Source organism: Lissotriton vulgaris, chromosome 6 (genome assembly GCF_964263255.1).
Source record: "Lissotriton vulgaris chromosome 6, aLisVul1.2, whole genome shotgun sequence".
Classification (NCBI taxonomy): domain Eukaryota; kingdom Metazoa; phylum Chordata; class Amphibia; order Caudata; family Salamandridae; genus Lissotriton; species Lissotriton vulgaris.
In genome coordinates, this window is record NC_141694.1 from 1,154,996,573 (window position 1) to 1,155,016,794 (window position 20,222).

Sequence of the window (20,222 nt, forward strand, 5' to 3'; positions counted from 1 at the left end):
GAGCGCCTCTTTTTCTGCCCAACACAGAGTCAAGGAATTAAAGGCCTTAAAAAGTTTTCTCTGGATCTTTCCACTTTTGTATGCACTTAAAAAATAAAAATCGCTTGAAGCCATTTAGATTAAAAAGCATCTGTCTCTTTTGCTTTCTCACCCTAGGTGTGCCAGTTATGACCAGACTTAGGTCTTGGGCTCACTGTGCCACTGGATTCAAGCTAGCCTGGCTAATATGGAGTGATGCCCCAAAACCAGTCCCAGGATGCTTGTTTCCGGTCCAGGGAGGACCTGGTTTGGCAGTTCGTGCTGGACTGTTCCCATGAGGCACAGGGTCAAGACTGATTTGCATATGGATGGGTCTAAACTGGGGTGTTATGGTGAGCAAAAGAATGATGGATTTGACCCAGATCCATTGACCTGGGCTGAATGTTTGATTTGCTCTGCATTCCATCTATCATCTTGTGTCTTTTGCCTTAAACTAAGAGGCACATGAAATATTGGCTTCTTCCTCAAAGGATTGCTTTAGAACTCACTTCGAGCAAAATCTCCCCAGAGGCTTCTCTCGATTGCCATTTAGACCATTCTCAGAAGACCAGATTTCTGATGGACACTTCTGCCTGCAGATTCCTCACCTGTAGAGCAAACCCTGGCATTTGACTGGATCCGTAATATCTTAAAGGAGAGGGCTGCACCCAGTGGATGCTGTAAGGGACATCGGGCAACGTCACCGATGCCCTAAAGCTCCTATCATGATGCACCAATCTCGGTTCCCTTATTTCCGCACCTTTGACGTGGATCTGGAGCTTCTCTGCCTGAGGAGCTTTCTCCTCACAAATTCCTACCAACTTTTGCAGTACTGTGCCTCCTTCCAACAAATCAGGGTTTAAACCCTGTAGGGAGTGTGAGGGACAGATGTCCATTACTGCCCCCCATGTTGTTTGTCTCTGGTGGTTAGGGTCTAACCAGGACTCCAGGGCGTGGTTCTCTTGCCTCAGCATGCACCCTAAGGCCATAAAAGAGCGGGGGCCATAGAAGGTCATCGAAGTTTGTAAACTAACCAGACACTGTTCCTGGTCACCCTCATCCTTTTCTGCTGATAAGATGAAAAAGAAGCACAGAAAAGCAAAAAAGTGCTACAGAGGTAAGTCACCACATCGCTCTCCTTCTCCCCAGGACCTTCGTCCTCAGAACTGGAGCTTATTGACTTCACACCGCTGGACCTGCTTCCACCCAGCCTCTCCTCCTCTGGACTCAACTCGAGGGCAGCATGTGTCTCTCATGGAATCTTTGGCACAAGACTCCAGTGTCAGCGCAGAGCTTCCCAGAGTTCCCAACCCAAGGGCATTCCTCAACACCATAAATCCCATCTTGGTGAAGGCTTCAACGCCACCTGGTGCCCTCTCAGGACCAGGAGCTCATTCGAGGCAGCTTCCCATGTTCTTTCCTTTACACTCAATGCTCCTTGGCACTGCCGCTGCAGTCCCACGCTGAGCCAAAAATGCTCTCTCACAGAGGCCTAATGGTATATAGAGCCAAATTCCACTAAATCTTTGGGGCAGATTCTGTCACTGTCTAATTCCTTCCCTTGGGAGGTCAGGACCCTTTAGAGTTTCAGGGGTTGTCTTCTGCAAGTGGCTTAAACACTTTCCCCTAACTGACTATGATCTTCCCCACTGGACCACCAATGCCTGAAGTAGTTAGTGTCTTTACATAAATTCAGGTTAAAACTTGCAGAGGGTTTGGAGCTTTTATGCCCACGACAGAGACAAAAAGCAATGTTCTTACTGAAGTTCTCTTGCCCTCTTCAGCGATGTCGGAAATGCTTCTTCCTTTTAATGAGGCCCTACAGGAAGTTATTATGGTGGTATTGGAAAACCCCTTTTTACCCTGGCCAGTCAACCGACTTGTAGGTTGACATTATTGCCCAGCTACTCATGACCCAGCCTTCCTATAGACACAGCCATTATTGGAGAGCCTCCTCATCTAAGCCTCCTGTTCGGGGGTTCAATCTGGATGTGCCATCCCGATAGCTCCCTCCGATAGGGAGACGGAGTGTCTTGAGACTCTAGGCAAAAAAGCCTTTTCTGCAGGGAGCATACCTTTGATGTTACTTTATATATTTTTATAAATACTGGAACATTTATTTGGTTTTAGAGCATGTATAACAGATAACACATGTAGATAGTGATACAATATAAAAGAAGATATAATGACACCTCCCATTGAATACGATCCACTAAGCATCCCAGACCTACCCCTTGACCTTTTCAGCCCAATCTATAGTAGACCACCACTTTCCTCAAATCCTGCCTTGATTTTGGGGTCAACCATGTGTAGCATAAAAGGGCTCCTGTTGTTTGCCACACCAGTCCATTCTTGTGCTCCATTCCCCAATGAGGGGGCCCTTATGTACTTCCAGTGCTTGGGTATGTTTGTTTTGGCAAGTACTGTCCCAAGCCCCACTAGTGTTCGTTCTCCTCTACGGGTCTCTAAGCCATCTAGGATACGCAGCAAGTCTGTTTTCGGCAATGCTACGATCGGGTTTTCCAGTACTCTTGAGAGTGAGGTGAATACCTGTATCCAATATCATTCTATTACCAGGCATCCCAACACCATGTTCCCAGGAAGTGGTCCTCAGAAGGGAGGGAACCTGGTAGCCCTTTGTCTACCAACCACATCCTACCCTGAGGCCATTTTCTGGTGATAAATAGGACACCCCTGGTACCAAGAACTCAAATCTCTACCAATTTGGAAGAAGGACTACCCGGCTGCTTCGAGGTACCAGCAAAAAGAGGCTACACTGTTAAAGGCTGCACTTGCTGCACCTGGTGGTTTCCTCATCTAATCATCCATCAACCCACCTCCTGGGCAGGGTATTGTTATGAAATCTGTGGTATAAGTATGCGTCAGAATAAAATGTTATTACCTCCAGTAACAATCTTTCTGTTGGATACTTTATCTACCTTCAGATTCCTTACCAACCCATCACTCCCTGTTTGATGGCTGAGTTATATGGAAAGGTTATAGATTCCATTATATATATATATGTGTGTGTGTAGGTATATTTATAGGCACTACAATCTTTCATCGATGTCAGTCTGCCCGCTCGCCTTGAAGACTTTGACAAAGTTGAATGAAACTCACATCAGTGCACCAGGGCTGGTGCTTTATGGCCTCGGTGACGCCACCTGATGTCACTTCTGGAGTCAACTGGGTCCAGTGCCCTCTACCAGCAACTTAACAGCTTGGAGATTTTCAGGATCCAGTCTGACACATGGGTTTGTTTTACAGGTGAGAAAGCTACGGGTAGATAGAATATTCATTACAAAGATTGGCACCGCAGGTAAGTAACTTTTTTTACCAGTGCGTTAGAAATTCAGTACCCTAGTAAGTTTTACCAGATCCTAACCAACAGAAAGTGTTTTTTACGCCTCTTCTGCATATTTTTTTTTATGGTTCACCACCCAAACTAGACTCAGACAGTCATTCAATGTATATTAAAACCATGAAAAATGATTACTTCTACTGTATCCATAAACCTGCTGTTATTTACCAACCCCAAGATTGTAATTTAACCAGTTTTAAGCCATGCGCTTCTTTCTACACTTCTCTCACACCATTTATGCCATGAATCACTGGTTTAAGGAGATTCACACACATGCTTGATTTTGAATGACAAATTTGCCTTCCATGTGCCTAATGAAGACTGAGGTAGAAACATTTACCCAGAGGCTGACAACATCCTGCTTTGTTTAAGTACTGATGCTTGCCTACATGCAGGTCTTCAGAAAGCCACTTTCTAGAACAGGATTTGACAACTCCTTATGAAGTTCTGTCTTAGGAATTGTTTTGTTTGGTGGTAATAAAAAAAGGCTGCATTTCAGATTTCTGTAAAAAATAAATATGAGTTGGCTCACATAGATCGTGTGGTATGATTGTTTTGTGAAACAACCTTTTGATTTAGACTTCTTAGGTTTCAAAAGATGAGTGTATTGAGAATAAACATCAATGTGTCACAAATTATACCATCAGAAAATATAATGAGAAGAATATCAATGATATAATGGCTGAACTTAACACATATAATCATATTAATGGTTGCAATCAAAAAAGAGGTCTTAAACTATATTAAACTTAAAGCTGAGACAAATATGGCTATATGAAAACATCAAATAATGATAAAACACAATATATTAAAATCAAGGAGGCTTAACAACTTCTTGCATGTACAGAGCAGGAGAAAAAGATTGTTTCGCACTATCGTCTAAAAAGTGTGTGATGGGGGACCATAAGTGTAGTCTTTGTTTGGCGAGAGACATAGGAAATACAAAAGCTGTGTCTAGTCCTTGATTTTGGCAGACAGCGTCCCACCAAGCCAATAGCAGAGTTTGGAAGCGTCCTTCCAATTTTTAGTTATCTGCTGGAAAGCCGATGATAGCAGTAAGTCAATAAATGGTAATTGTGTTTTCTTTATATTCCAACCAGTAGCAAGGCTGCTCAGAAAAATATTACTAGGCATCAAAGGAACTCTGGCATGAAAAATTGATCTATTATGTGTCCAGACTTGATTCCAGAAATGTAATACCTGTGGGCACGTGAACAATAAGTGCTTTAAATCAGCTTGTTTAGATGAGCAAGACCAACAAGTGTCGGGAACATCAGCATGCATTTTGTGTAAGGAGGCCGGTGATAAAAGGAGTCTATTATAAATGAAAAAAAGACTTTGGGTGGCATTTACTGCTCTGGATGATTTCCTAATTTTCAGCTAGATTTTATCCCAAAAGGGAATAGTCCAATGAGTATCCAGGTCAGCTTCCCAAGAGAGTTCTGTAGTTGTTTTGTTTCTTTCCAATGGGGGAAGTGATGAATGAAGGTAAAAAGTAGAGGCCTTGGGTGAGCTGCAAAGTAAATTAGGCCATGTAGGATCTGGTAACGGAGATGGAGGAGATAGGGCCTTGAAATAGGAGTAAGATTCTAATATATCAAAGCAGAGGGTTAAAAATGTATTCAAAGCATGGGAAGGCAACTGAAAGATAGAACGTATATTTGGAAATGTAAGGAAAGTATCTTTATCAAGCAATTGGTGTACCCATATGATACCTTTGTTTCCAGTAAATGGGTTTATTTTTAGTACGTATGAATCTAATATGCCAAATTGAAGAGGTGGGGCACAAATCCATTTTATAAGGGTAGAGGGTAACATTTTACATGAGTGATTAATAATAGGTGTATAAAGCTTATGTGGTTTGCGTGTGAAAGACAGATATTCCTGAAATAAGAAGGATCTTTCCAAATCAACCCATAGTGGGGAGTCAAGAGTCGTACCGTGTGACCATCTAGATAAATGTCTTAGTAAGAAGGCTTAGTGATATCTGGGGAAGTTTGGGAAATTGACGCCTCCTTCTGAATTTGGCCTTGTTAGTTTTAATAAAGACATGCTGGGTTTTTTATTGAACCACAAAAAGGATGCGAATATCGAATTGATTTTATGAAATAATCTTACAGGTATGGGTAGAGTAATATTTGAAATGATATAAAGGGCTATAGGAGTCAACATCATTTATTTGTATCCAGACGACCCCACCAAAAAAGGGATGCCATTTGGTTGTGAGAGTATTACATTCTTCTATACATTTGTTAAAATTTTAAGAAATTGATGCATTTTTAAGACGGGGTGAACCACAGACCAATATATGAAATCTGTTTCAAATTCCAAGTGAAGTTGGAGATCGAAAAGTCTTCTTTAAAAGTATCTTTGTTTAGGGGTATAATTTCACACTTTTAACTGTTTAATTTATAGCCCAAGACCCCTGCGTAGGATTGAACTTCCTCTAAAAAAGCAAGGAGGGTGAGGGGAGGTTGAGAGAAAAACAAAAGGATATCATCCGCATAGGCTACCAATTTAATTTATAGGGAATTTGAGACAAAGCCTGTGATGGATTGATTTTGTCTTATTTTGAAAAGAAAAGGTTCTAGGGCTAGGTTAAAAAGAAAGGGGAAAAGAGGACATCCCTGCCTCACTCCCCTTTTCAGAGTAAAGTAGGAGGAAGTATGACCCTTAGCAAAGATGGCTGCTCTAGGCTTTGAGTAGAGTAAGGAAATCAAAGATATGATCTTTGGCCCAAAGCCAAACCAGAACAGCATGCGGAAGCTGAAATTATATAATAAAATAAACAAGTGATATCAGTAATAGAACGCCCCTCGACGAAGCCTGATTGTTCCTTGCCCAGTAATGTAGGAAGAAGCGATTCAATTCTAAGGGCTAAGGCTTTAGAGAAAATTTTATAATCTATATTCACTAGGGAAATGGGTCTGTTGTTCTTACAGTAACGTACATCTTTCCCTTAGTTTGGGATAAGACAAATCATGGCTTCCAGGAAGGTTCCTGAGAAGCTTCCTAAATAAGTAAAAGAAGAAATGAGAGTGAGTAATTTAGGAAAAATTATTTGAACGAAATGTACATAAAGTTCAACAATAAAACCATCTGGACCTGGGGCTTTATCCTTCTTGAGAGACCTGAGCGCCGTGAGCAGTTCTGTCTGTGGGATATCAGTTTCCAGAAGTTTTATATTCGGTATGGGGTTTGTTTGTCCGTGAATGGAAGAAAGATAGAGAGATATATCCTCCTCTGTGTGTACATTCTCTGGTGTATACAAGCGTTCGTAGAATTTAACAAATTCTTGTAGGATATCTGAGACTTTGTGTTTAGAATTGTTACTATCATCTATTATAGATTCAATATGGAGTTTGTTCTGTTTCGACTTAAGGTAATTAGCTAGTAATTTACCTGATGTGTTTTGTCCCTCATACAATTGTGCCCTTTTTTTAAAGAGGGGCTATCTGTTGTGTCTTTGTTGTATTTAATCTTAGCATTTATAGGATCTGCGAGACATTCTTTTGATTTAGAGGTATAATAAGAATGTTCCAATCTTTTTATCTTGGAAAGAAGTTCAGCATTCACTAGCCGAGAAATCTTCCTTTTCTTGGAAACGTAACTGATAATAAAATCTCGTGCAGAGGCCTTGAAGGTGTCCAAGATTATATGAAAAGGTAAAGTATCTGTGTTATTAAGTTGAAAGTACTCTTGAAAAAAAGGATACAAAGGAAGCAGTACATTTAGAATCTAAAAGCAAGGAATTATTGAAGCGCCATCTCCTGGGTTGATCAGAATGGGGTAAAATGTCTAGCTGAATAGAAAGAGGGGCATGATCAGAAATAAGAAGGGGGCCTATGTCTGCTGAGAGTACGGATTTGGATGTACTGTGGGAAGTGAAAATATAATCAATTTTTGACTAGGTGTGATGGGGTGCAGATTAGAAAGTATTTTCCCACGAAGCGGGATTACATAATCTGCAAGCATCGGTAGGGTGTAAATTCTTTGCTGACTGTACAAAAGCTTTGTGTGCTTTGAAGGATGCTTTAGATTTCCTTTCTATGAAAGGATCCATTACTAGATTACAGACGCCAGCTAGAATTAAATTAAACTGTAAATTTGCGTTCAAAAGGGGGCATCAGCATAAGTGGGGTACACATTAAATAAGGAGATTGGGACATCCCCAATCAGTACATTTGTAAATAACCATCTACCATCATTGTCTGTATCCTGTGAAAAGAGTTGAACATGCAATGATTTATGACCCAAAGTTATAACACCATTTTGTTTGCCGTCACCCGGTGAGAAAAAAACATCACCAACCCAATTTTTCTTAAGCTTTAAGGATTCAGTGTCTGTGAGATGTGTTTCTTGCTATAAAACGATATGAGCATCAATTTTGGATACTTGTGATAATACTAGCTGCCTCTTAATAGGGGAATTCAAGCCATTGACATTACATGTGATAACTTTTAAAAACATAAAATATCAATAAAAAGAGCATGATAAAATAAAACAGCCATAATGCAAGCAAAGTTCAGAAAAATATATATCTGAAAGAGACATGTTAGTGATAGATTCTTTACCTTAGAATATCCCCAGGCGTCAGACTGGATCCCGAAATTTTTGCGTAGCAGTACCCTTGCGCGTCGGTAGGCGTCCTCTGCGGCTCCGCGTCCGTCGTCGGCGTACTTAGCCGCCACCTCCGCGTGCTGACGTCAGTTCTTCTTTTTTCCGCGCCAGCAAGCGCAGATCTGGAAAAAGCAGTGCTTCTAGTCACTTTTTGACTAACTTTTTGGATCATTTTGATCATCTTTTCGAAGTCGTAAGACTCCGATCGGTGCCATAGGGATGCCTGGATTCAAGCACTGCGAGGATTGCGACCGCACGATGTCGGTCACGGATCCTCACCACCTGTGTCTAACTTGTCTAGGCGTCAACCACGACGATAAGGCCTGCTCAGACTGCCGGACCCTCTCTTCGAAAGCCAGGCGGGAGCGGTCCCGCAGGCGACTTGAACTCCGGCTGTCGGCCCCGTGCCGCGAGAGGTCCCGGTCCCACGGGAGGTCGAGGGACAGGTCGCGGGGTCGGAGCCACCACAGCTCCGGGAGTCGGCACCACTCCTCCGGGTCGAAGTCGTCGTCAGGTAAGAAACACAAGAAGTTGAAGAGGCGTCATCGCTCTTCTGACTCCCCCCGACGCTCGCGCGACGCGGCCGGGGGTTCGGGTGACACACCCACGCGGCTCCGTCGGAGTCGCAGGCGTTGCGTCCAGCCCCACACCCTCCGGTCCCTGGGCGAGATGTCACGCCGTGGGAGATAGAGCACTTCCTCATGGCCATGAGGTCCCTCTCTCCTCCGATGGGCTCCGCGGGGCCTTCGGTCCCAGCGGACCCGCCTGGGGCCCCTAGTGGGTCAGGGGCTTCAGCCCCGACGCCGTTGAGTGCTTCGGGCCCGATGCCGCCGGCGCCTTCGGGCCCGGCGCCGCAGGGCTCCACGGTCCCGACGCCGCCGGCGCCTTCGGGCCCCGCGCCGCAGGGCCCAACGGTCCCGACGCTGCTGGCGCCTGCAGGCCCGGCGCCGCGGGACCCCACGGGAGCCGCTTCGGGATCTGGGTCATCGACGGTGGACCTTACGACCCCCCGCCCCCCGGCGTCGGTCTGTCAGGTGTCACCTCCGGCGCCGTCCTCGGGCGGCGCCGTCCCCGATGCCTCCTTCGCTCCGGTTCCGACGTCGGAACGGTGCCGCTGGGCGCCGCTCTCGACGGCGCATGGGGAGTTTTACTTCAATGAACCAGCCCCATTGGTTGACAACCCTGAATTTTAGGAGATGGGTGATGAGGAGTATTGGGAGGGGTCTGAGGACCCTCTGACCCGAGAGTGTCAGCCTCTAGAGGACCGGACAGGTGACCTTGGGGATGCCAGTGGTCTGGACACCTCTCCAGACACTGGTTTTGTCTCGCCTCCTACCGTGGCTTCGGAGGAGGGGGCAACATACGGTGTGGTGTTGATGAGGGCTGCCAAGGCCTTGAGCCTTGAGCTCCCCGTCGCGGCCGTGAGGACTAACCTCCTCACTGAGGTCCTTAAACCACAGTCATGCCCGACAGAGCCTCTGCTGCCGTTTAATAAGGCCTTGACTGACGTTCTTTTGGGCACTTGGTCCAGGCCCGCTACGGGTTCGCCCGTAGATAGGGACGTGGCCAGACGACAATGCCCGGCCGTGGACGAACCAGTTTTCCTGTCCACCCACCCCACCCCCGAGAGCCTGGTCATCCAGGCGTCCACTTCCCAGACCGCATTCCCGTCGGCTCCGCCGGACAGGGAATCCAAGAGGTACGAGATCTATGGTAAAAATGTCTTCTCCTCCCTTAGTCTGGGACTGCTGTCTTCCAACACCGCTTGCCTCTTGGGCCGCTACACCCACTCTCTGTGGGATACGGTCACGGAATTGGTGCCAGAGTGTCCGTTGGAGGTACGGGCCAAACTCGGCCGAACCCTTGTGGAGGGCTGGGATGCAGCCAGATATTCTATCGGTGTGGGCTGGATACCACCGACTCACTAGGTAGAGGGATGGCAACGACGGTGGCGATTAGACGCCACGCCTGGTTGAGGTCCGCCAACTTTTCGGCTGATGTCCAAAACACATTGATGGACATGCCGTTTGATGGCCGTCGCCTTTTCTGGCGACAAGGCAGACCATGCGCTTGAGCGCTTTAAGGACTCCAGGGCTAAGGCCAAGTCCTTGGGCCTCTCGGTCCCGCACCAGCAAACAGGTGCCTTTCGCGCCCAAGGAAGGGGCGCCCCCACACGTGCTGTCAGCCACACGCTGCAGGCTAACATACAGCGCGGTGGCGGCCGTGGAAATCGCCGTGGAGGCGGTCGTGGACAACGGCGAGGCCAGTCCACACCCTCCCCCGCAGCATCCGCCTCTACACCCTCCTCGTCCGTGCTTCTCGGCCCATGTGACGCCAGTGGGGGGCAGGGTTCGCCATCGCCACTCTCACTGGCGCACTGTCACTTGGACAGGTGGGTGCTGCAGATCGTCCGGAGGTGCTACTCCCTCCCCTTCGAGACGACCCCTCAAGCCATACCACCGCAACACCACCGCGTATCGGGGGATCATTTGCAGCTTCTGCCGGAGGAATTTTCGGCCCTCTTGGCCAAGGGGGCCATCGAGCGCGTTCCTGGGCCAGAAGTAGGACGTGGTTGCTACTCCCACTACTTTCTGGTACCCAAGAAGTGCAAAGGGGGCCTACGCCCTATCTTGGACCTACGGAACGTCAACGGCTTCCTCCGGAAGGAGAAGTTCAAGATGCTGACTCTGGCTCAGGTCTTAGCTGCCCTAAACCCTGGAGACTGGATGGTAGCGTTGGACTTGCAGGACGCTTATTTCCACATCCCCTCTGGCGGCCCACCGGCGTTACCTACGGTTCACGGTAGGCCACGAGCACTTTCAGTTTACCGTGCTCCCCTTTGGCCTCACCAGCGCCCCACGGGTGTTCACGAAGGTGATGGCGGTGGTCGCAGCCCATCTGCGCAGGTTAGGGGTTTCAGTCTTCCCCTACCACGACAACTGGTTGTTGAAGGCGGGCTTGCCTCAGACAATCGTCAGCCATCTCCAGACAACGGCAGACTTCTTGCACCAGCTGGGGTTCTCCATCAATGTGCCGAAGTCACACCTGTGCCCCTCTCAGAAGCTCCTTTTCATCGGAGCGGTTCTCGACTCGGCGCAGTTTCGGGTTTACCCACCCGAACAGCGGGTTCGGGATATACAGGCTCTCTTTCCAATCTTTTAGCCTTTATCCCGAGTCTCGGTCAGGTTGATGCTGCGGCTTCTGGGGCTGATGGCTTCCTGCATCCTTCTGGTGCATCACGCCCGTTGGCGGATGCGGGCTCTGCAATGGGACCTGAAGTTTCAGTGGGCCCAGCATCAGAGCAACCTGTCCAACCATGTCCTGATCTCGGAGGGCACTGCGAGACAGCTGCAGTGGTGGCTCACGGACCGCGATTGGGTCAGCGGCAGATCCCTCTCCCTTCCCCAACCGGAGCACATGGTTGTGACGGACGCGTCACTCCAGGGCTCGGGAGGCCAAATGGCAGAGGCGGAGATCAGAGGACTCTGGTCTCCGGCGGAGTCCCGGCTCCATATCAACCTTTTGGAGCTGCGGGCGATTCGTCTAGCACTGAAGGCATTCCTCCCTTCTGTCCAGGGGATTGTAGTGCAGGTGTTCACGGACAACACCACCGCCATGTGCTACTGCAACAAACAGGGTGGGGTGGGGTCGTGGACCCCATGCCAGGAGGCTCTGTGCCTCTGGCAATGGCTGGAACATCAGGGCGTGACCCTGGTGGTTCAACACCTGGCAGGTTCTCTGAACGCCAGGGCGGACGAACTCAGCCGCCGGTGCATGATGGATCACAAATGGCGTCTGAACTCGGACGTGGCACAAGGTCTCTTTCTGCAGTGGGGAGAGCCTTGGTTCGATCTATTCGCCACTGAAGAGAACGCGCAATGTCATCAGTTCTGCGCGTTGGAATTTCCAAGGCGGCACTCGCTCGGAGACGCTTTTCGTCGCGAGTGGAGTTGCAGTCTGTTGTTCGCCTTTCCGCCTATACCACTTCTGCCCAGAGTGCTGAAAAAGATCAGGGTCGACAGGGCACAAGTCATCCTTGTGGCTCCAGGACTGGGCACGAAAGTACTGGTATCCCGAGCTACTCAGTATGTCAGTCGATCCCCCGGTTAGTCTGCCTCTTCAGGAGGACCTTCTGTCGCAGCAGCAGGGGATGTTCCTCCACCCGAACCTGTTCAGTCTCCACCTCCATGCTTGGAGATTGAGCGACGACAGTTTAGGCCATTTGACTTGCCTCCTGAAGTCTGTAACATCATTCTGGCAGCCAGGCGTCCCTCCACAAAGTCGGTATACGCCTGCAGGTGGAACAGATTTGTGGCATGGTGCACAGCAAAGCCTGTTGATCCTCTCTCTGCCCCTCTTTCTGAGGTTCTTCTCTTTCTTCTTTCTCTTGCCCAGCAGGGCTCTGCTCTGGGCACTATCAAGGGCTACCTTTCTGCTCTTTCAGCCTTTTTGAGGCTGCCTGATCAACCTTCTTTGTTCAAGTCCCCTATTGTTAACCGATTCTTGAAAGGCATCACGCATACGTTCCCTCCTGTGCCCTTTGTGATGCCTCAGTGGGACTTGAACTTGGTTCTTACTTTTCTGATGTGCGCTTCCTTTGAGCCACTTCACAACTGTCCTCTTCGCCTTCTTACTTTGAAGACTGTCTTCCTGGTAGCCATCACCTCTGCCAGGCTCTATCCTGTAAACCTCCTTTCCTTTCGGTCCATCCGGACAAGGTTGTGTTGCGGACAAGGCACTTTTTCCTGCCAAAGGTAGTCACAGCCTTCCACATCGGGCAGTCGAGCACCTTGCCCACCTTCTTTCAACCTCCGCATCCCTCGAGAGAGGAAGAGAGGCTCCATTGTCTGAACCCAAAACTTGCGCTCTCGTTTTATCTGGATCGCACACGCCAGTTCCGGGAGGATGACCAACTCTTTGTTGGTTTTGTGGGCACTAAGAAGGGGCAAGCGGTGCACAAGCGGACCATCTTGCGGTGGATCATCTTGTGTATTCAGGCGTGTTACTCCTTGTCTAAGAAGGAACCCCCTGTTGGGCTGAGGGCTCATTCCACTCGGGCCACGGTGACTACAACTGCCTTGGGCCGAGGAGTGCCCTTGCAGGACATTTGCCAGGCAGCTACGTGGGCCTCGCTGCACACGTTTGCAAGACACTATTGCCTGGACAGCCAAGTTCGGAGGGATGGCTTCTTTGGCCGTTCCTTCCCTCAGGACTTTCTGGTGTGATTATTGGTTCGCCGACCCACCACCGGGGTTGGTATTGCTGGGGTATCTATTCTAAGGTAAGGAATCTATCACTAACGTGTCTCTTTCAGATGCACAAGTTACTACTTGTGTAACGATATATCTGTAAGAGGCCTTAGTTAGTGATAGATTCCTTAACGACCCACCCATCCTCCCCGTTCTGCGAACCGATATCTAGGGTTAAGGTCATCCCCATTCAGGGCCCTAGTTTCAAGGCACCAGTGTTGGTTTTTAGCATAGCTCTGCATTTCGGGCGCGGAAAAGCTGTGTCTAAGAACTGAGGTCAGCACGCGGAGGCGGCATCTAATTACTCCGACGACGTCATCACGGCGACCGGCGACGGACGCGCGAGCCGCAGACAACGCCTTCCCGCGCGCAAGGGTACTGCTACGCAAAAATTTCCGGATCCAGTCTGACGCCTGGGGATATTCTAAGGTAAGGAATCTATCACTAACTAATGTCTCTTACAGATATATCGTTACACAAGTAGTAACTTGTGCGAAACCAATGAATATGTAGGTACAATAAAACTCAATAGAATAGGAAAAAGGAAAAATGAAAGATCTTGTAGGTAAAGAAGGGTATTGCAATTCGAGGAAGTAGAGAAAGACCAAGAAGAAGAAATAAACTACTTGCATATATAAAGAAAAGCATTTTAAGGGGGAGGAATAACAAACCTAAAAAGAACTCCTAGGCAAATGAAAGGTGAGGGAGGATGAGGCCACATGGAAGGATGGCACGTCCAGACTACATGAGGGAAGACTGGAAGGTTGCAGAACAAACAACAGGTACAACAAATGGATCACATGACAAAAAGGTGAAACCTGTAGGGAGCGAAAAAGAGGTTAAGGTCGGACAAAAATCTTAATATGAACAATATCAGCAATAGCTAAACATGAGGGACTTATTAGGTTAGTGCACACATTCTAAACCTGAAAAGCAACAAAGCAAATTCCTTAATGCCCAAAGAAGTGTCCATAGCCTCTTCATCACAAGAGTTGAGAAAACTTTTCAGCCTTATAGGGTCTTCGTACGTAGTGGTGTTTTTATCGTAGGTCACTTTAAAAAGACGTGGGTGGAAAAGGCCAAAACGGGCTCCAATAGAACGAATGGGTGGTCTTAGAGCAAGTAATTTGTTACGCCTGTCAGCAGTAGACTTTGCATAGTCCTGTGAAAACAATGATGAGTTGCCTGACCATGAAATGCGTTTGATGGATCTAGCAGCCGCCAGGACCCTGAGCAAATCTGTGTATTCTAAAAAGTACAAGATAACTCCCCTTGGTTTTATCATATTGGAGGAAGAAGTAGCAGATGGAGGGCCCAGTCTGTGGGCACGTTGAATGTTGAAAGGAGTATCTTCTGATAAGTTAAGAAGTTTTGGAAGGAAAGATTTGAAGAAGGCGATGGGGTCTGATCCTTCTGAACTCTTTGTCAAACCATAAATACGAAGATTATTTTGCCAGTTTCTATTTTCTAGGTTTACGACCTGTTTCTGAAGCGATGACCCTTGAGAATGAAAAGCTTCTACTTTTTTAGAAGATCCGAAAGATTGAATATTCCGTTCTGCATTAGTAAGCCTTTCCCCAATTCGTGACCAGCTGTCTGTTAGAGCTTGTATTTTAGAGTTTGTTTCCTCAACAAAGGGGCGAAGAGCCCTGATTTCTTCCAACAGAAGGCCCATGGATACAGATGAAGGTTGTTTAGGAGGAGAAGGGGGATCTTTCTTCAATCTTTTGCTGGGTGTCTTGTTCGCAGCAGAAGGCATACCGATAACTGATGGAGAAGCACCTTTAGGTGATAAGTTTGTGGAGTTGTTGCGTGTTTATCTAGGTTCCTGATCGATACTGCGACCTTATGCCCCTATTCGGCTATAAATCCATTTATTCCCTATATTGGCATAACCGTTCAAGTGCGATATTCAGAAAGACATCTCTGGCCTCACACGAACAGAGCCACATTCCAGAATAGTTCTCTGCCACTTCCTTTGCAACCAATTAGTGCAATGACAGAGCAGAAGTCACTATCTGATATTCCTAGATTAACACTCCGAGTTCTTCAACAAGATAAAAACTCAGCAAACCTGGAAATCCCTGCTTGCTGTGTTTTGATTAGTAATGGAACTCTAATGAGCAACTGATAGCTATCACTTCCTAGTGACATCTTTAATTGACGTCTTATGTCCAGCAAACTTACGTCAAACCAGGCACCTGTCAGGTATAAATATTACCAACGTTGCCTTAAGCAATGAGCGTTCCTGTTGCTGCAGCCTGCTGCCCGTCGCTGCTAAAGCGCGAACGATGGTGTGGTGTAACTAGGAGCTGAACAGCCGTCCCTCTGCGAAGAGCCCAGCAGATGCCAAGCTGCCCGCGGACGCTGTCCCCCTCCTCCTCCTCGACGCGCTGAAGAGAGACGCTGTCTTTCTCCTGCGGAGAAATCCAGCTCCAGCGTTTCTAGTCTGCCCCCGCGGGTGACTGGAATACCGAGTGCCCCCTGAAGGAGATACCAGACCTCCATCATTCTATTCAGAGGTATGGTGTTGACTAAACCCTTAGATGAGAATTCTTGAAGCAAACCTTGGCAAAACCAACTTAACTTAAAGCTACTTACTTACCCCTTCCACGTGTTCGGCTTAGGTCAGGCACACTGGGGTAGGCGTAGTTAGAAACACCAGTTGAGTATTTTAGTCTAATGTATATATGACTGTATATATGTTTTATTACTTTTAAACCATTGTATGGCTAAGAAACCATATCAATGCTTTTACAGTATAATTTCGCAATACTTATCTTACTGTACGTACTTTTTATCATAACAAGTCTTGCAATTGTGGCAATACATTTCTCTTGTACGAGAAGAAAGACTGTTCAATAAATGTTAACCCTTTATTGACAAACGCCCGTCTCTATTCTCTACATATTGTGAAAGTAATCTGCACTAATCTGACTGAGTGAAATACCTGTCTATTGTTTCCCACGACCCTAGAGATTGACTCTTGATCTGAGGAGCAAAGTTGTCATGTTGCACGGTTGTTGGAAAACTGAATCCCTTCTTGTCTGTGCCAGGGAAGCTGATCACTTCCTATGCAGAGAAGAAAGTTTCCAGTGACCTCTGAGCTAGTTGGTAACACACCCAATTAAGTTTAGCATAGTCAGTGGAGGCCTGGAAGATCCGCACTTCTACGTCGATACTGCTGTTTGTTATTCCAATGCGCAGGGCCTAGTGGGAAACTAGGAACTACACTACATGGCGCCCAACGTTTGGTAAGGCGATAAGCTAACGCAAGACGTTAGAGTAACTCAGTCGTGCATATTTCACACAGACCCCTTTCTCCCGTAAATACTCCAATAGACGTCTGGAGTGGGTGAAAGGTTAAAATCCGCCCGACCTTAGTAGGAAGAGATTCCTATGTAAAGCTCTGGTTTATTCAACGTTGAAGGATACAGTGTTCCAAAATATTGTGCACCTAATCTTTGTCTCCTTGGAGACCAACTCTGCAAAGCCTGCATTTATAAAAAATGACAGACAGTGAAGAAGAAAGGGAAGCAGTTAGACTGGCAACCCTATTAATAGAGGAGGACTCGAGTCTCCTACAGACAGACCCGGATGCAATTATCATCCCGGTCCACTTAAGAAAATCTATAACGTTAAAACTTATAGAGAACGGACTGACACCACAAGGTGGTACAGTAATTTTCGTGATAGAGGCTCACGAATATCGGCAGACAGAGGTATTCTATTCATGGATAAACTTTCCAGCGGCAAACGCTACAACAAAAGAGTTTCACTATTACAAAATAGAGGAACCTCCGGAAGAGTACTCTCCTTTCGAAGAGATTGAAATTCCACTTAAATTTCAAGAGCACCTGCTCTGGTTTAATGGCGCCCTAAAACACAATGATCACATTACCAGGCTCGGTCCACTAGGTAGACCAGGAGCAACGTGGCCGGTTCTAGCCAGCTACACACCACATCCGGACATTGGAAAAATGTCAAAAGAAGAACTCTTAGTTAACATAGGAGAATTAACAAAAGCATATAGAGAGTTAGTAAAATTATTTATTAAAAATAATTCAAACACTCCTAAAAAGAGCTGGGATGGAAATAAACAATCCACTCCCAAGGAAAACGTTTTCCAGTCCAGAGGAAGGTCTCCTCGACGGAGGGAAAGAACTCCGACTCGAGAACGCCAGCCTCCCCAGAGGGAGCCCTCTGAGAAAAGATATAACCTTAGAAATAGAGATAATCTGAAAAAACCTGATAGATATCTAAGTATTGATACACGTCCCTCTCGATCTTTTCCACAGAATTCGGAAAGAAGAGGACGGTCAGACCCAGGAGAGCACACCAAGTCCAAAGACAAGGAACCTGCTCAGAGTAAAAAATCTCAATTTTCAAAAAAGAAGGTAGCCAGTATTAGAGTAATCAACCATGCCGAGAATACTGAGGATACAGTTGAAAAACGGGGAGTGGGCATTGACAATGTTGGACAGTGCAGCAGAAATCAGTATAGCGCGCAAGATCTTGATGAGTCATCTGGAGACAGTGGACACGAATGAATACATTCAGGTTGAAACTGCCGACACCAGACTTAGCGAGCCCCATAAAATATACAAAATAACATTGCGTATAGAGGGTGATAAGACTAGGAAAATAAGAGGTCTATTTTGGGATAAGCTTTCAAAAGGCTATGATATTCTGTTAGCTGAAAAAGATTAGCCCCCAGAGTTTGTCAGGGAGTGCCAGGACGGTCAGACCCAGGAGAGCACACCAAGTCCAAAGACAAGGAACCTGCTCAGAGTAAAAAATCTCAATTTTCAAAAAAGAAGGTAGCCAGTATTAGAGTAATCAACCATGCCGAGAATACTGAGGATACAGTTGAAAAACGGGGAGTGGGCATTGACAATGTTGGACAGTGCAGCAGAAATCAGTATAGCGCGCAAGATCTTGATGAGTCATCTGGAGACAGTGGACACGAATGAATACATTCAGGTTGAAACTGCCGACACCAGACTTAGCGAGCCCCATAAAATATACGAAATAACATTGCGTATAGAGGGTGATAAGACTAGGAAAATAAGAGGTCTATTTTGGGATAAGCTTTCAAAAGGCTATGATATTCTGTTAGCTGAAAAAGATTAGCCCCCAGAGTTTGTCAGGGAGTGCCCTCATGGCGAAGAAGTGATTATGCCTGCCTTCTCGAATCACATTCCGATTCACAGAAAATATACATATGCAAGGAAATGGGCAGTAGCCCAGGCACCGGCCCTATATAAAAATCATGTAGGATGGGATGAGGACTCACCTCCACACAAAATCCAGTTAAAAAGTGAACCAACTGCCCAACGGCAGTATCCCATTAAGCAAGAAGCTAAAAAACAGGTCAGGGAGATCTTAGATCAACTTGAATACCAGGGGGTGATTGAAACATGCACCTCTCAAATCAACAATCCTTTGTTTCCTGTCTCCAAGCCAGACAATTCATATCATCTAGTTTTGGACTACAGACATCTTAATACATTTTGTAAAACATTTGCAGTACAAAACTCGCATAGTGCAGCCCTAATGAATAACATAGTTAGGAAAAAATATGAAACGACATTAGACATATCTAATGGTTTCTTTTGTCAAAACATTGCACCGGAAAGCAGATATTTGACCGCTTTCTCAGCATTTGGGTCGCAGAAAAAAATTCTGTCGACTCCCACAGGGGTTCAAGAACAGCCCAGGACTATTCTCAGCTAGAGTAACAGAGTTACTACAAATATATGATGATGAGGCATTATCTTACGTAGATGATATCTATCTCACAGACGACGACTTGGATACTCACTTGAAAAGAGTGAACACCATTATACTTGGGTTCGCAGCAGAGGGTTACAAATTCAACTTTAAAAAGTCTCGAATTGCCCATCTGACAGTACTATTCTTAGGGTACGAATTATCAAGTGAAGGGAAAAGCCTAGCGGACAACTTCTTAGAGAAGTGCGCTGTACTCCAAGCTCCAAAAACGCTGAAGAATTTACAATCCATTCTAGGTTTTCTGAATTTCGGAAGAACTTACATTCTAAATTACGCAGAGAGGGTTAAACCTCTCTACGAACTAATTAAACCTGATTTTAAACAAATCATTTGGACTCAAAAACACACAGAAATTTTGAGATCGCTGCAAACAGACATGTTAGCAAAAACAAAATTAGATACACGTGACAACACACGTGATCTTGTAATCCGAGTCATCCCAGGAAGATGCGGATTCACATACCTAACCTCTAATGAGGGAGAAAAGGTACCAATTTCAATTAAATCTCACTTGTACACACAAGTAGAAAAAGCATTCAGTCACACAGAAAGAACTGTGAAAGCAGTGCAAATTGCATTAGCAAATGAACGAGAACTAGCACACGGCAAATGGATTAATATCCTCACAGCGGAATCCGCCTTCGAGGCGCTATTCAGCCCAGTAAACCTGCCTACAGTGTCACTGTATCCGAAATGGATACAGTATGTAGATTCTCTAGGAGCGGAAGATGTGAAATACTATTTCGCCCCGCAATTCAAAGAACTGAATGATTTAGAGTATGAAGAAGAATATCCTCTGCCAATCGAACTTCTGCCTCTCCCACAATACGCCTGTATAATCTATACAGATGGATTTGTACAGCATTTCAACGTAGAGAGAAAATCCTACGATGCAGCATGTGCGATCATTAAAGGTCGTTGGCTGTGCGGTAAATTCAGACCGAAAGTAACAAAAACTGAATCTGTAAGAAACTGTTCGGTTCAGAGAACTGAAATCAGATGTTTAAAGATGGCGCTTGAAAATGCAGAACGTGAATTCCCGACACTTATCGTGTGCGATTCTCATTTTTGCGTCAACTCTTACAACAATAAATTGCAGAGGTGGATTGAAAACGACTACAAAGATGACACAGGTGCCACAATAAAGCATAAATTGCTCTGGAAACAGGTAGCTCTTTTAC

General features: G+C 46.2%; 1 protein-coding gene across 8 annotated transcripts in view; it reads left to right on the top strand.

The window, feature by feature from the left end:
• The window catches only part of MAP4K3 (mitogen-activated protein kinase kinase kinase kinase 3), a 1,209,829-nt gene that overhangs the window by 1,024,427 nt on the left and 165,180 nt on the right, over window positions 1–20,222 (top strand). The gene's annotated exons all lie outside the window — the stretch shown is intronic.